Source organism: Vombatus ursinus, unplaced genomic scaffold, assembly GCF_900497805.2.
Source record: "Vombatus ursinus unplaced genomic scaffold, bare-nosed wombat genome assembly UNPS02014785.1, whole genome shotgun sequence".
In the NCBI taxonomy this organism is placed as follows: Eukaryota; Metazoa; Chordata; class Mammalia; order Diprotodontia; family Vombatidae; genus Vombatus; species Vombatus ursinus.
In genome coordinates this window covers 2,153,770-2,170,013 of record NW_020954563.1, presented here as the reverse complement: position 1 = coordinate 2,170,013, position 16,244 = coordinate 2,153,770, and the positions used below count along the sequence as shown (strand labels likewise).

Sequence of the window (16,244 nt, the reverse complement as noted above, 5' to 3'; positions counted from 1 at the left end):
GGACCAAGATCGCACAGCAAGCATCAGAGCCAAGATGTGAACCCAGCCCCTCTGTCCCTAAACTCTATTCTTTCCTCTCAGTCTCCAGACTCACGAAAACTCCGGCTCTTTTGATTTCAAGTCAAGTACTCTTTCCATTCTGTCTTACTCCCTCTCTAAAACATGAGCTATATATTCAAGTTATCTGTGTATATCACTTATTCTTCCACTTCAACTGTAAACTCCATGAGGACAGGGACCTTGTCTTAGCTAAACTCTATCTTCTCCCAGCACTTAGCACAGTCAGCACTGCAGCAACTGTTGAACTGAATGATGTCTTAGAAAAAACCAGCCAGATAATGTGGCTGCTAAAAATAAACAAACAAATAAACAAATAAAAGTTAACTTCATCTCAGGCTGCATTAAGAGAAGTGGAATGTCCAGATCATTGGAAGTCATAGTTTCTATGGAGTGTGCCATGAGCAGACCATTTATGGAATATTGTATCTGACTCTGGGCATCTTATTTTAGGAGAAACAAAAATAAACTAAGATCAGTCCGGAGGAAGATTACCAGGATTTGAGATGTCTGGAAACTGTGTCCTAAGGAATCTGAAGGAACTAGGAGGGTTTACCTTGGGGAACGAAAGGTAGACAATGACCACTGTCTACAACTATGAGAAGGATCACTGTGAGGAAGAACAATTACATTTATTTTCTTACTGGCTTCCGAGGGCAGAACTAGAAATAATGGAGGCAAGGTACAGGGAGACAAGTGTCACCTTGCTATAATGAAGAACTTTCTAACAATTAGAGCTGGAAAACAATGGAACAATCATAGGATCATAAATTTGGAACAGAAAGGGACCTTAGAAATCATCAAATCAAACCCATTCATTTTACAGATAAGGTAACTGAGGGTCACTCAGGTAAAGTGACTTTGTAAGGTCATACAATTAGTAAGTATCTGAGGTAGGATTGGAACCCAGGTCTTCCTAACTCCAAGCCCAGTGCTCTATCCATTACACCATGCTGTTTTTCAATGAAAATGAGTGGGTTGTCTCCAGAACTGGAAGAATTCAAGAAGATGCTGAATGACCACCTGTCAGAGATGCTGTAGAAGGGAGACGATCAGATGAATTATATGCACTTTCTAGTCCCATCCCACTCTGCGATTCTTAGTGTCTATGGGGGTAACATTCTGGACCCAGTTAGGAAGACATGGGTTCAAATGTCACCTCAGGGAATTACTAGTTACATGACATTGGGTAAGTCCTCTGGGCCTCAGTTTCCTCATTTGTCAAATGGGGATGATGACAGATTATCATTAGTTTATTAAACTTCATTGGTTTGTTGTAAAGATCAAGGAAGGTGACATATACCAGTGACATCAAACTCAAACAGAAATGGGGCCACTAAGTGATACAGAAGGAACACTGCAGGTGCATAGTGACTTAGAAAACCACATACTAACATTATCTATGTTTTATTGTATTTTTAGAGTTTTAGGGTTAAATATTTCCCAATTACATTTTAATATGGTTCAGACTTCACTTGGGAGTGTTGTGGGAGTACCATGTGCTTGACACCTCTCACATATATAAAGTATTTTGCAAGCCTTAAACCACCGTATAAATTTCAACCATACATATTATTGTTGATGTTGTTGTGCACAGGCAGAAAAGTATGTGGGAAACAAAGGAGAAAATGATAATCCCTTGTGCCCATATAGGACCTCATATTTTCCAAAGTGCTTGTGCCATGAGAGGTTCATGACAGATCTGTGAGAAAAGCAGCACAGGTATTATTATGCCCATTTGACTAATGAGGAAGTTGAAATAAAATCCCCCTAAGTCTCCCCACAATGAACTTGAAGTTAGAAGACTGATTTGAATTCTGGATCTACTATTTACTAGTTCAGCAAGTAAATTCACCTCTCTAGGCCTCATTTTCCTCCTCTACAAAAAATGGAGGCTGGATCAATTATCTTTTATGGTCTCTTCCAATTCTGACCTTCCATGACCTTTGATCTCAGTGCCTTGTCTGAGCTCATAAAGTGGCAGAGCCCAAAGTAGATCCCAGGTATTGGAGTGTCCACCTAGGTCCTCCCTCCACAGGCCTCTGAGTGTACAGCCACAAAGAAAGGCAGAAACAAAGAAAAAACTCCCAGAAGATTTTATTGTATAAATCTGGCTTCCTGTTCCTCTCTAAGTAGTGTCTCTACCTTGGCCTATGAAATCAGATTCCGAAAGAAAACTTAAGTGAGGCTAAGACACAACCTCAAAGAAAGTGGAAGACATAACTTCCTAAGAGAGGTTCGTTTTTTTCTCTGACTTTGCCGAGACTCATTAATGTCTCTTGAGCTTCTAGACTTGGGTGGTGAGCTCTGTCCCTTGTCAGATGGCCTAATTTCCTCCAAATACTCAAAAAGGGAAAAAAAAAACGCAGACACATTTTTCCACCCCCGTGTGAAACCCCATTGGTCTAATTAAAGAACAGTCAGAGTAAAGTTCAAGACGTTGTTTCCCCCGGTGATAAGGCAACAAAGTCAGATCTGGAAATTTGTGACTTAGAAGCTCTCATTTTTCATCTTTCTCTGCCTCATTCCTCTCCACTGTCATGAAGCCAATACTTCCTCTCGTTGGTGACAGGTCCAATATCTGTCAGAAGTACCATGGTATGTGGAGACAAGGACATGTGAAGGCATGCATTAGCAGCAGCTCCACGTCTCATCTGTAGCCTCATCTCTTGGATCTTGCCAGAAACACACACAGGTCTGGGGAGCTGAAGCTGGGAACAGATGACTTCACATTCATTCATTCGTTCATTCATTCATTCAACAAGCATTTATTAAGTACCAGGCACTGAGCTAGGTGTTAGGGATACAAAGATAAAAATAAAATAGTCCCTGCCCTCAATAAGCTTACATTCTTTTAGGGGAAAACAACACAAACACACACACACACACACACAAAAGGCTATTATTCCATTTTACAGATGAAGAAATTGAGGCAGACAGAAAGGTTAAATGATCTGTCACATAGCGAGTAAGTATCTGAGGTCACATTTGAACTCAGACCATCCTGACTCCAAGTCCAGAACTCTATCCACTGTGCCATCTAGCTACCTCTTTTTAAAATTTATGTTCTTTGCAACCCTTAAAGTGTTATACAATAGTCAACTAGTATGGTTTTCTGCTTTTAGAGAAAATTTCCTGTTTCTGATGGAAGAGTTTTTTTCTCACCTTTTATCAAAAGAGATATAAAGGGGAAGTTTGGGGGAAGCACAAACAGCCACATTACAGTTCATACTTGGTGACTTTACTTCCTAGAAATGCCCCTCAGTAGTTTCAGACGACTGATTACAGATCACAGAAGTCAGATTACACAGAAAAGAAGTGAAGATGACTGAACACCTTTAACAAGGATGAGAATGAATTGGTTCTTTCTCCCCGACGGTAACCAGGCTCAAATCACTCTATGTCTGGTCCTTAGTCCTCTTCCCTGTAGAATGGGGGGGGTGGCCTCGGTGGCTGCTAAGATCACTTCCTGCTCTAAATCCTTCATTTGTAGGAATGCTGAAGGTGGTGGATGAGCCAGAGTGCACAGCAAGCATTAACACACAACACAATTCAAGATAGCCATCATCATTGCTTCTAAAAGAGGTGTCTAGAGGTTGGACACCTATTCAAGAGAAGAGATGAGACCTAAAGGAAGGGGATGAACCCAGTAGAGCCTGATTTTGTAACTATGGATAAGGGAGGTAAAGGTGAGACTCTGAGCTATGGCAGGGTACTGTGGGCCAAGGGCAAAGGCTGGTCCTAGAAAAGATGATATGATAGGGTCATAGTTCTACAGCTGGAAGGGCCTTCAGAGGACATCGAGTCCAACTCCATCCTTTTACAAATGAGGACACTGAGACCTGGGAGTTAGGGCGACTTACCCAAGATGACATCAGAAGTGGAATTTGAACTCATTTCCTTCAATTTCAGAGTCAGTGCTCTTCCCACTGTCCCATGAATGGAGTCATAAAGGAGATTAAAAAGTCATAGCGGGTAACATGTAATTGAAAAAATTAAATATATATATTTTTAAAAGTCACAAGGGGAATTTGTTAGGAAGAATAAGAAATCAAAATCCAGGACTGCCTCCTAAAGGAGGAAATCTGGTTCCTTCCCTTGAGAAAGTTCCAGACCTTGAAATATGAGAGTATCTACTATAAACATTGTCCTTTATAGGCACTTCCTGTCCAGGACAGGTCAGTGCCATGATAGGAATGAACCACCTCTCTGGAAACCTAATATAGTGGAACGCGTACTCGATCCTGGCTTCAGGTCCCAGCTCAGGCATTTATTAACTTTATGATAGTGGGCAAATCACTTAATTCTCTGAAACTCCAATTTCTTTACTTATAAAAAGAGGGGGAGAGTGGGATTGAACTAGGTACTCTCTAAATTCTCTTCCAACTCTGAGTTTATGACCTCCTGAGGACTCCCAGTCCTCCCATCTTCAGATCACTCCACACCCCCGCCCTCACAACCCTGTGGTTCTGGCCCAGGTGGCTACTCAGTCTGAGTACAGTCTAAGGATGCGTGGTGTTCAGTTAGGCCAATGGTCAGGTAAAAGGATAAAAACTGGGCTCCTACAAAGGCACTGCAGCGAGATTATGGGAGTGGAGATTAGCTAATTTACCTTCTGGGATCTCAATTCTGCGGTTCTTTTGGCTTTTTACTAATGCCTCGAGAAAAACAGCAAGTTAAGATTAACTCACACCTGGGATGAATTTTAAAGAGTAGATCAGAAAAATCTTTCAAGAGTTGATGCTGTCAAAAGAAAATGCTAAGAATTTCATTCTTTTCCCTTACAATACTGCTTCTGACTCCCAACAATATTGGCAGCAGTATGGAGGAAGTGCCTAAACATTTCCACCTCATGCTTCCTGCAACATTTAGCACAACAGAGAGTCTAAAAAACAAACATGAGGACCCCACCCTCTTCCCTTCTCCTTAACCTTCACCTTGGACTCACTTTCTCTCTTAAAGAGATCTTAGAAGGTTCCACATTGCCCCCCAACACATACACACACACACACACACACACACACACACACACACCCTCCCCACCCTGAAACACTCATACACTTCTTAGCAAAACAGTATATCTACTACTGAGCAGGAAATTGGCATTTTAGCGATGAGTGTGACAAATTCTGGGTTAGTTTACTATTCAGACAGGTTTTGTCTGAACGAACAGAGTCATGACTTAGAAAGATGGGAGAGCAGGCAGTGAGAATCTTGGAACGTGAAGCAGAATGCAAACCAAACCCTTGTTGCCAGCACCCTTCATTCTTTATTCATTCATTTCAGAAGAAAGTTTTGTAAACCTGAGGAACTGTACTTGTAATGATGCAGAGATGGAAGGCATTGGTAACATTTGTCAACATAGATTAAGAATTCCATCTCGGAAACTGGACAGAGTTCCTGCATCACCTTGCCTCCGAGAAAATGGATGTGCTCACTCGTAGAACTTCCTTATATTCAGTTCTGGGTACCCCATTTTTTCTGCATACCCCATTTTAAGATGGGCATTGACCATCTGGAGAGTGTCCAAGGAGGGTCATCATGATGATGAAGGGACTGGAGAACAAGTCATTCACATATCATTTGAAGGAAATGGAGGTGACCTCCCTGGCTTCCTAAATCCCAGCTAAAACCCCATCTTTTACTGGAAGCATTCCCCAACCCCTTTCAATTCTAATACCTTCTTTCTGTTAATTATTTCCTATTCATCCTGCATACAGCTTGCTTTGTATATAAATATTTTTTGCATTAGATTGTAAGCACCTCGAGGGTAGGGACTGACTTTTGCCTCTTTTTGTATCCCCAGAGCTTAGCACAGTGCCTGGCACATAGCAAGTTCTTACTCAATAAATGACTGGTTGAAAAGAGAAGACATGACTGCTGTCTTCATATATTTAAAGAGCTCTTTAGTAGCAAAGAGGAAGTCAACTTGTTCTGCTTGGTCTTAGAGAGCAAAACTAGGAATGATAGGTGGAATGTACAAGAAGACATTAGGAAATCTTCCTAATAATTAGAGCTGTCCAAAAGTAGAATGGGGCTTATTTCAGACGCTGTCGATGCCTTAACAAATGTCTATTAAAACCACTGGAGCTCTTCAAAACAAATCTGGATTTGTCAGGGATATTGTAACTAAGATTCTTGTTTCAGTAGAGAATGGACTAGATGTGATCTGAATGTCCATTCTAGGGGGAAAGGAAATGGAAGGGAATAAGCTTTTATTAAGTGCCTACTATGTGCCATGTACCGTGCCAAGTGCTTTTTAACAAATATTATCTCATTTGATACTCACAACAAATCCTGGAAAGTTGGTGCTATTATTATCCCTATTTTACACTTGAGGAAACTGAGACAAACAAAGGCTAAGTGATTTGCCCAAGGTCACACAGCTAGTAACTGTCTAAGGCCAGATCTGAGCCTAGGTCTTCCTGACTCCAACCCAGTGTTCTATCCATTGCACCACCAGTTCTTCTAGCTCTGAGATTCTATGACTCTGTATGAAGAAAGGACTTATGGCATCTATGGCCATTGTCAGGACCCTCTCACTACAACCCCCAACATACAAAGTGCTCCCCTTTCTGCTTATTCTCCTTTGCCCCCTCCCTTTGCCTGTTTCCCTTTTTCTCCCTCCCTTCACTATGCCTTAAACTTGCCACCTTCCTAGCCTCCCCCCCCACCCCCGCCCAACCTTGTCACACAGTCAAAATCTAGTGCTCTTTCCACAAACCTTTACCATGTTCCCATTTGATTCAAAACATTTCATGTTAAGGTTATCCAGCATCCACAAAACCATAGGATCTCTCTATTTCATGTCCTTTCATTCATCCCTATGTATCTTTGTATAAGCCTAAGAGAAGCTTTCATGTCTACTACAGTAATGGTGGCCAAGGAGAAATGAAAAGTTCTTCAGAATGAACACTACCCTTAGCCTCTTCCTGGGCCTTCCTCTGATATCAGAGAAAATAAGCACATGGGCATAGACCCAAGTGCATTAATGAGTGAAGACTTCAGTTACAAGAAAGGAGATGAACACATGAATGCAAGGTCTTTGCAAAGCCCAAACAATAGCAAGAACACACTCCACTTTCAGAACTAAAGCTAGATCTTCAGAGACAGAAAATACTCAAAGATGGAATTAACAAGGACAAATGTGTAAATCTTGCATTTGAGGTTCAAAAAATCAATAGTATAAGTACAGACCTGGGGAAGGAAGATCTGTGAGTGGGGAATGAATATTTTGAGATCTTTAAAGGTAAAGGAACAAGAATTCTCTTGCAACCCAGCGCATGTAGAGAAAGCCCAGATGGTCACCTCTGCACAGTAATCCCTGAGAAGTGAACTTTAACCTCTGAGGTAGTGTTGCTTATTAAACCTACCGGCTTCATTGCCCTTGGAACTGTTCTTGACCGGAAGAGTTCAAGTTGGCCTTGGCAGTTCCACCTAAGACTCTGAGGACTTGCTGATCACATTCCAGTATATGGTAGTCTCTCAATAACCTTTGGCATTACCCCAAACCTGTTGTCATGAGTCCTACATTGAGGTTCAAAAAAAAAATCAATAGGATGGATGGAAAACCATTCTGGCAGAAGTTCATATGAAGATAATCTAGGGGGTTAAGTCAACCAAATACCTAATATGGGCAAGCTGATCCTTGACACTAACTTTTTGTATGACCTTGGGCAAGTCACTTCTCTTGTTACTGAAAAATGAAGGAGTTAGGCAAGATATTCATTAAAATTCCCAATTGTGATAGTCAATGAACCCATGAATGGGCTTCTTTGCAAATGGCTGTCAGAAAGATTGAAGAAGGGACCCCAACACAGGGTGGAAAGTTGAACTACATGATTTCTAGGATCCCTTCCAACTCCAAGATTCTTATTACCTTAAAAAAGGGGAAGGGAGAAGCCTTGTGGAAGTCAGGCAAAGACTAAAAAAAAAAAAAAAGAATAGCATCGTTCCATTCCAATCCTCTTGTTTTACAAATAAGAAAATTGATGCCCAGAGAGGTCAAAGTCACACAGGTAGTTTGGCAGAGTCAGGGTTCAAACTTAGGGCCCCTGGCTCTAAATCCAAATGAAAAGTCTACTGTATCACTCTACCTATTCACAGATGCTACAATCTCTCAAGGTGAAATCTCTCCCTATTTATTTTTGCTGTATGTCAATATGTATGTGGAATCAATATGGTAGAATAGAAAGAGCAATAGATTTGGAGTCAAAGAACCTGGGTTTGAATTCTAGCTCTGTTGCTTACCACCTGTATCACCTTGGCTTTGGGCTTTCTAGGCCTCAGTTTCCTCCAGAGATTGGACTAGATGTAAACAAAGAGGTTGGACTTGGTGATCTCTAAGGGCCCCTCCAGCTTAAATCTGAAGAGTCTGGAAACAGCGGTGGGAAAAGCAATCGAGAGACTCATGGCCAAGAGACCAGGGCTGAAAGGCTCGTGTCCATGAGTATTGTATATGAAAAGGCAGACACTATAAGAGGAGTGGAGGTATCTATGTCTAGTGAACCACAGAAGGGGTGTGTGGGGTACGCAAAGACAGCTGTGATCTTTGCTGATGATTTTTCTCTCACTCTCCCTGCAAAGATTAATTATGGAGCGAATCAGCCAATCTTCCTTCCAAATAAAGCTTATGTAATAACTAAGCACAGGGAAATGAGAATCAGATTACCCAGTTTCTTCAGTGGCAGGAACGGTCCCACCCCCTCCCTTGAGGCAGCAAAGAGAGAGAACAACCAGTGTCCTTTAAACCCCAAAAACCAGTTTCCAAAGAAAGCCCCATCTGTGGCCATTTAAATCGCCAAAGGATAAAGAGCTTATTAAACAAGTGAAGGATGCACAAAGACCAGGAATGGGGATGTTTATGGAGATGAGTAGGGTGTGGCAGCCACTAAGCCTCGGGGTCCACAGTTTAGGCAAGATTAAGTTTAATCAGTCAACAAGCATTTATTATGCACCTATTATATGCCAAGCACTGTGCTAGGCCCAGGAGATACAAAGACAAAAGAGGCCCCAGTCTAACCAAGGAGTACACAGACATAGATTAGGGTTCTAGTCAATCAATAAATATTTATTAAATGCCTTCTATCATCCAGGCACTGTGCTAAATAGTGGGAATACAATGAAAAGCAAAAGATAGTCCCAGATCTCAAGGAACTCAATTGACACTGAGTTATCAAAATATTTTAAAAATTCATGACCCTGGAACTCTATGTACAACACCCAGGTTAAGAACCCTGTCTGGTCCACCTGGCTCATTTTCCAGATGAGACCTAGGGAGATTCATTAACTTGCCCAAGGTCATAGAGGTGGTACTTTAAAGTTTAAACAGACGCTCTAACAAAATATTACCAAACACAGGACTCCTAGAAGTCTAACTCTGGTAAGTAGATAAGAATGGTTTGCAATTAGCACATCAATTACTAACATGCAAATAGATGCTTGAGAACGATGTGTTTACCTAAGAATTTTAAACATTCTCCCTAGGATATTGTTTAAGATATTTCTATCTATTATCATTATATCTAAGAAGAAATAGTTTGCTAAGTAAAGGTAAACTTCAGGCAAGGCCCTCGCTGAATAATAAATTCCTTCGACTTCCTGGCTAAATCATAACAAATTCCAAATTGGTGGACTGCATGCTGCCTGCCCCATTAGATTAGGAGCTCCCTTGAAATCAAAGTCTCCCATTTGCCCTTCTGTGTAACTCCAGCATTTAGCACAGTGTCTGGAACATTAGGTGCTTCACAAATGCTTATCAACTTGATTGAATGACTCTACATATAGAAGGACCATCTCATCCACAAAAGGATAGGGGTTGTTTTGTTGTTGTTGTTGTTTTAAGTCACAGAAACCCCATACCAAGATGTAAAAGGGGTGATTTCTGATTAGGGAAAGACTTGAAGGATGGAATGCTATAATCTAGCAGAATTTGGATACAGTTCTACATTGGGCAAAATTTACATAGAATCTTCAAAAACCTAAATATTTCCTGTTTATCCTATTAATAAGAATATTTCCCATCCTGTACTTCTGCCTACTGGCTTCTTGATTCCTTCAAGACTCAGATTCAACTACCACCTCCTGCAAGAGACCTTTTCCCAAGCTCGCCTCCCAAGTGCCTTCCAACTAACAACAAAAATAATAACTGTCAGAACATATATGCAGATAATTGTCTGTATGCATAGTTTTTCCTCCCTTTAAAATGTGAGGGCTTGAGGGCTAGGACCATTTGGGTTGGGGGGAAGAGGGTTGGCCTTTCTTTGTATCCCCAAGGTTTAGTAATAGACCCAAGCATATACCCTTAATAAATTCAATTACTTAGTAAATTCAGTGATTGACTAACACTCCCCTTGGTTACTCAAGGAAAGTCATTAACAAAAACCAAAACCAAAGGAGATGGGCAGTAAAACCAGATGGAGCACCCTGAGCCTTCTACTAAATTTTCTGTACTTGGTAAGAGAAAATCTTCTAGGCACAAGGCAGGAGAGAAGTTTCACACTATCGTGGCTGGCTTGCACTACTCATCTAGGTTGTGGTTCCAGCTGGCATTCCAGATGTCAAAAGAGAGGATTCTGGGACCTAGGGAACAAAATTATTACAAACGGAGTTCTTGCTCATACTTACAGTAAGACTAAAGAGTTACAGTCCAGGGTCACCAATACCTTGTGGCAAGCCCAGCAAGGGAAACGACAAGAGCTTGGGATTCAGTGGGCAACAACAGAGAGTGAAACAGGAGGGCAACACACACAACATGACAAGCATGGATTTCCAAAACACGAGAAAACCATAAAGAAGTACCAAAAGTTACAGATATGAGAATACGTGTAAACCGTTTCACAAACTTTTAGAGTCAATCAATAAACATTTATTAAATGCCTACTATGTGCCAGGTACTGTGCTAAGCACTAGAAATAAGGAACTAAATTTAGTTACTATGTTACTATGATACTAGAAAATCAGTTACTATGATAAGAGGACAGGAAATACTTGGAAGCTAATGACTCTGAGAGACAACAAGAAATGATAACAGAATGAAAAAAAATAGAAGAAAATGTGAACTCTCTCATTGTCAATTTAGTTGTAAAACGACATGTGGAACCAGAGCCCCAGAGCACAAACTGGAGATGGCATCATGGTCCATTTTGCCTCCTTATCTCTGGCACCCGCTCCCTGTTCTCTTCTCCCATTGCCACCAGAATAATGTAATGAGCCTTCATTATCACCCACCAAGATTGTTGCAATAATCTCCTAACAGGTCTTCCTACTTCTGCTGCCCCCTCTTTAATCTCTTCTTATCACTGCCAGAATAATCTTTCTTATACACAAAACTGGCTACATCACATCTCTACTTAAAAATCTTCAGTGGGTCCCTACTGCCTCCCAAGCAAAGTTCAAACTCTTCTGCCTGGCATCCAAGGCCCGCTTGAACCTGACACTATCCTACCTTTCTAGCCTTATCTTATATTACTCTTCTGCACATATTTTATATTCTGTCCAACTGGGCTACTAATATCCCTCCAGTATCACAGGGGGTCCCCCTCATCTTTATGCCGTAGATTCCTGTGGCTGAAATAGTCTCCCTCCACCCTCCCAGCTCTTCACCAGCTGAATTCCTAACATCCTTTGATCTTTCTACTGTGATCAGAGAAGGCACAGAAATCACAGGATGGATAAATTGAGAGCTAGAAGGAACCTTGGAGATCACTTACTCCAACCTCATGTTAAGGATGAAAAGACTGAGGTCCTGAGAGATCCAATGATTCACCCAGGCTCACTTTAACATCAGGTAGCAGGACTGGGACTGGAACCCAGGTCCTAGGACTCTATTCTTTCCCCATGACTGCACTGCCTCTAGAGTCTCACAGCACACTCTCTTGTGTACCTCTATGATGCATTTATTATGTAGCATTGTATAGTACTGTGTATCTGTGGGTTACTTCAAAGCTCAGCTCAAAAGCTGCCTCCCACATGAGGCCTTTCTTGATCCCCCAAAAGCCAATGTCCCTCCCCAATTACCTTGTATTTATTTTATGAAAATTTTGTTCATGCTTATACGGATGAATGAATGAAAGAAAGCATTAATTAAGCACTTACTATGTACAAAGTACCAAGTCAGCTACAAGTCCAATAGAGAGGTCCAGTGGTCATAGAATTCTGTAAGTTGCAAGCCTGATAAATAAGCAATACCAGTAATATCCCTAAAAGGCTAAATATAAACTCCAGATGATAACCAACTATACTTGGTTTCTTTCCTAAACAGATTCATTCTATATTCCATCAAGAGAAACTCTTTGGCCACCCCTGTCTGAAGTCCAGGGGCTCCCTGGAGAGCTGCAAGTAAGAAGGGTGGTGGTCAGAAGAGGTCCAGCCTAGGGGAAGCCAACAGCTGTTCAAAATATATGTTACAGACAGCTGCCTCCCTTGCTTAGATGCCCACCGAAGTTTGAATGAAGGAAACAGCCTCATCATCTTACAACCAAAGCCCAACCAAAAATCTCTTACCTGCTAAACTCAGAGTTTTTAATGGTTTATTTACATTTACACTTCTGTTAAAAGAAACCCATACAATAAACTGTGCAAGGGCCCTCATCCTGTGCGCTCTCTCCCCATCTTGCCCTTTGCAGCTTGGGCATATACCCTACAGCACCTTGTGTGAACAGCCAGAACCCCAACTTCAGTCTCAGGGGCCATTTTGAAACACATTAGCCTCCCTGAGGAAACCCTCCCCTCCACTGGCAGTGAGTTTGGGGCAGATTTCACACTGCTGCTAGGCTCATTAATCTGCACCTATCACATTGCTGCAAATGTCAATGGAAAAAAAAAAAAAAAACGATTCAATGTGTTTCCTTAATTCTAACCAAAAGGGAAAAAAAACAGGAAGCTTATAAAAGTGGCACCCCTGGTCCCCTCCCAGTACGCTTCCCTCTCCATCTCCCCCACCCCATCCTCATCGGCCCTCAAAGTTCCAGATGAAAATGGATCCTGTGTCAACCAACACATGAAATGTTCAATCCGGATTTAATCATCTGGAATCTGGAGACGTTTCCCCCCAGAATATCCACTTATGAAGAAAAGTAGCATATTTGACCTCAATTATTCAGACTGGCTAGGTAAACCTGATCATATTCATCAATCAAACTGCAGGATTCCATGCCCTTCCAGAATCATTCTTCATCCCTCACCACCACCACCACCCCCCACACACACCCCCTCCCCTACTAAAAAAATTCAGCCCTAATCCTAGGAATATGGATTAGGACCAGGTTGGTAGCTGGAGTATTGGTAGAAAGGTATTAGAGTTTGACCTCCTTTACCCTGCTTCCCTAATGCTATGGATGGAAATGAGACCAGCGATTTTGTTGACATAAGGAACTTCCAAATGAGAAAGTTCTCCCTATCAAAGGAAGTCAGCACCTTATAGCCTTAGAGCACTGAGACTAAGGGACTTGTCCATGGTCCCCCTGCCAGTATTTGTCAGAGGCAAAATTTGAACCCAGGTCTTCCTGACTTCAGGACCAGCTCTCTATCCATTACACCAAGCTGCCTCTCTCTCTGCCTCTAGGACAAAAGGGAGCCACAAGCAGGATAGTCTTCTTTCTCTAAATTATTTAGGCAGATTTTCATGAGACCTTGAATAGCCCAGGCAAAATTCATCAAAAGCAAGCTTCCAGCCTTGCCTCCAGAGCTGTCATCATGGGCCTGCTCTCCCTATCCATCTAGTTCATTAATTGGTGCTGATAATTCTCAAGGCCCTCTGGAGACCAGGGCCCTGCTGCTGCTGCCTAACCCACCAGTAATTCTAACAGTGAGAATTCCAGTGGCCAAAGCAGATAAACTGGACCTAGGGTCCTCTGGGAGCCCCTGCAGGGCTGCAACTCCACCTCAATTTAATCCTAGGTGGCTCTGGCTATGTACCTTCCCCCAGATCAGAGCAAAGTGGAAATGGTCATGCTGCATTCTCACAGAACTGGACTACCTGCTATTCTCTCTACTTGACACTATACTCCATCTCTTGTCTGAATGTATGGGTCTGGCCATTCACTCCTCTGCCCTAGAAATTTCAGTGACCTCCTCTTACTTTTAGGTAAAGTATAACTTTAGATAAAATATGGAATACTCCTCTAGCTTTTTTTTTTAGGCAATTGGGGTTAAGTGACTTGCCCAGGGTCACACAGCTAGTAAGTGTCAAGTGTTTGGTCTGAAGTCAAATTTGAACTCAGGTTCTCCTGACTTCAGGGCTGCTGCTCTATGCACTGACACCTAGCTGCCCCTCCTCTAGCTTTTAAAGCACTTAACAACCTAGTTTCATTTTATCTTTTCAATTTATTACATATTTCTCTCCTTCAGGCACATTATCTTCCAGTCAAACTGACCTGCTCTATGTTGTCCATACATAATATTCTATTTTCCACCTCCATACCTTTAAGCAGGCTGTCTCCCATGCTGATATTCACTCTCTTCTTATCTCCATCTCCTAGAATTCCTAGCTTTCTTCAATGCTCAGCTTAAATGCCAACTCCTACCAGAAGCCTAGCCAGATTCTTCTCTTAAAAATTATATATGTGTGTATATATATATATATATATATATACATATTTATAAAAATGGATGGATGGAGGAGAGAGAGAGAGAGAACTGTTTTCTTTTTCTTTTTATTTATTTCTAGTAGGATCAAAAATAAAATCCTCTTCGGGGTTTTTAAAATCCTTCACAACATGATCCCCTCCTATTATTAAACACACACACACACACACACACACACACACACACACACACACACGCTCGCGCGCTCTCTCTGTCTCTCTGTCTCTCTCTCTCCCTTCAATCCAGTGACACTGGTCTCCTTGCTGTTCCTCACACACAACACTCAATGTCCCAAATTCGTGCATTTTCACTGGCTGTCCCTTATGCCCAGAATTCTCGCCATCTTCATTTCCTGGCCTCTCTGGCTTCTTTCAAGTTCAGCTAAAATCCTATCTTCTGTGAGAAGCCTTTCCTGATCCTAATTCTAGTCTCTCCCCTCAATTGATTACCTCCAATTATATATTTTTAAATATTATGTAGAACTTATATATAAATATAATCTAATTTTATATATTACCATACACGTATGTATATATACATATGCATATATAGATCTATACCTCCTGTTGCCTCCCCTTTAGACTGTGAGCTTTTTGAGGGCAGGGACTGTCTTTTGCCTTTCTTTCTACCCCCATTGCTTACCACAGTGCCTGACACATAGGAGCCACTTAATGAATGCTTATTAACTGATTGAATCTGGCCCTGAAGTCCTCCAGCAAAAGGTATCTCAACTGGTGATAATAATTCATATTCATATGATGCTTGAAAACTTCAAAGTGTTTTCCTCACAACAATCCTGCATAGATCACTCAAGTACTATGATCCCTACCTTTCTCTCAAGGAAACTGAGGCTTGACGAGATAGATTACGTGACTTGGCCATGGTTACACAGGACACCTTCGGCCAAGGTGCCCTGTGATCTCTCCATTATATCTCCTTCCTCTACCCAATTCATGCTGGCTCCCACTCCCCCAGGCCCAGAGAAAGCCCACTGACCCCTATACTGCAAGTGCCAGGAGCAGGCTTCACCTGCCATTCCCATCCCTTGAAGGTTTCAGGTCCGAGGACTGCAGGGAGGGGAAGGTGAGCTGTGGGAGGTTTTTGAAAAAAAGTCACAACACACCAAGAGGGAGGAGCTTCTGCAGGGTGAAACCCCTTGGGAAGAAATGTCTAGTTATTCTAGGCATATAATTAGCAACAAAATCTGGTTGTCAAAGAGTAAGAATGCTGACCCTTTGTCTGAGTACCGAACAGTGGGAAGAAGCTGCCGCAAAAGAGAGAAAGAGAAGGCTGTAATGAAAGAAGCAGGGAACTGGGGAGTCAAGACACCTGAGTTCAAAACCTGACTGACACACATTAGCTGCATGTTCACAGGCAAATTACTTAAATGCTCTGAGACTCAGTTTCCTTATCCACAAAGTAGGAATAATAAGTATACTACTTGCCTGACAGGGCTGTTTGTGAGGAAAGTATGCTTGGTAAACTTTCAAGCACTATAAAAATATGAGTTACTTTTATTTCAAAGGCCAATTCCTCCTTCATGTTTGCCTGGAAACCTGACACCTATCACACGAGGGTCACTGATAGAGTTAATAATAATG

General features: G+C 41.8%; 1 protein-coding gene across 1 annotated transcript in view; it reads right to left on the bottom strand.

Annotated features, from left to right (window-relative positions):
* Positions 1 to 16,244, bottom strand: part of PPP1R16B (protein phosphatase 1 regulatory subunit 16B) — a 143,336-nt gene that overhangs the window by 119,306 nt on the left and 7,786 nt on the right. The window lies entirely within an intron of this gene.